The sequence below is a fragment of the Apteryx mantelli genome, unplaced genomic scaffold, assembly GCF_036417845.1.
Source record: "Apteryx mantelli isolate bAptMan1 unplaced genomic scaffold, bAptMan1.hap1 HAP1_SCAFFOLD_39, whole genome shotgun sequence".
NCBI classification, from domain to species: domain Eukaryota; kingdom Metazoa; phylum Chordata; class Aves; order Apterygiformes; family Apterygidae; genus Apteryx; species Apteryx mantelli.
In genome coordinates, this window is record NW_027118744.1 from 1,490,128 (window position 1) to 1,491,746 (window position 1,619).

The following is a 1,619-nucleotide window of genomic DNA, read 5'->3' on the forward strand; positions in this document are numbered from 1 at the left end:
GGAGGCGAAGCGAGGCAGCACTTTGTTAGTTGGCGAGGCAGCGAAGAGACGCAGCAGGCTGCTTGTTTGTGAGACAGCCAACATGCACAGTGGTTAGCTATTGTGCGAGGCAGCGAATGAGGGCAGAGCAAATGGCTTTGTGCGTTCGCCGCCTCGCTGCCTAGCAAAGCGTCGTCTGCCTTGGGCGCCTAGCAAAGCTGCGCGTGCCGTGGCCGTCAAGCAAAGCGCCGTGTTCCCTGGGCGCCTAGCAAAGAAGTGCCTGCGTTGGGCGCCTCGCCGCATTGCAGCCTAGCAAAGCGCTGCGTGCCTTCGGCGGCTGGCAAAGCAGTGCGTGCCTTCGCCGCCTCACACACCGCGTTGTGCCTTCGGCGCCTGGCAAAGCAGCGCGTGCCTTCGCCGCCTGGCCTCCTAAGAAAGCGCTGCGTGCCTTCTCGCCCTCGCCGCCTAGCAAAGCTCCGCGTCCCTTCGCCGCCTACAAAGCGCCGTGTTCCTTCGGCGCCTAGCAAAGCAGCGCGTGCCTTCGCCGCCTAAGAAAGCGCTGCGTGCCTTTTCGCCCTCGCCGCCCAACAAAGCGCCCTGTCCCTTCACCGCCTCCCGAACCGCTTCGTCCCTTCGCCGCCTCGCCGCCTAGCAAAGCGCTGCTTGCCTTCGCCGCCTCACACACCGCTGCGTCCCTTCGCCGCCTCGCCGCTTAGCAAACGCCGTGGGAGCGCCGAAGGGACACGGCGCTTTTGTAGGCGCCGAAGGCACGTGGCGCTTTGCTAAGCACCGAGGCAGCGAAGGCACGCAGCCATTTGATCGTGCTCGACGGGCTAGGGCGCTTTGCTAGGCGGCGAGGCGGCGAAGGCACGCAGCGCTTTGCCAGGCGCCCAGGGACGCAGCGCTCGGCGAGGGCACGCAGTGCTTTGCCAGGCGCCGAAGGCACGCAGCGCTTTGCCAGGCGCCGAAGGCACGCAGCGCTCTAGCAGGCGGCGAGGGCACACAGTGCTTTGCTAGGCGGCGAGCGGACGTGGAGCTTTGCTAGGCAGCGAAGGCTGAGGACGCTTTGCTAGGCGCTTTGCTAGGCGGCGAAGGCACGAAGCGATTTGGGAGGCGAGGCGGCGAAGGCACACGGCGCTTTGCTAGGCGGCGAGGGCGAGAAGGCACGCAGCGCTTTCTGAGGCGGCCAGGCGGCCAAGGCACGCGCTGCTTTGCTAGGCGCCGAAGGCACGCAGCGCTTCCTTCGTTTGCGAGGCAGCGAAGAGATGGAGCGCTTTGCTTCTTGGCCAGGCAGCGAAGAGGCGCCGTGCTTTGCTTTCTGCCACTCAGCGAATACACGCAGCGCTCTGCTTTTTGGCGAGGCAGTGAACAGATGCAGCGTTTAGTTTGCGAGGCGGCCAAGAGACGCGGCGCTTTGCATGCTGGCGAGGCGGCGAGCAGATCGAGTGCTTTGCTTGTTGGCGAGGCAGCGAAGAGATGCAGCGGTTTGCTTGTTGGCGAGGCAGCGAAGAGATTCAGCAGTCTCCTTGTTTGTGACACAGCGACCATGCACAGTGCTTGCTCTTTGTGCGAGGCAGCGAAGAGATGCAGCACTTTGCTTGTGCAGCAGGTGGCGCAGTGGCATGGCGGATGACTTTTTC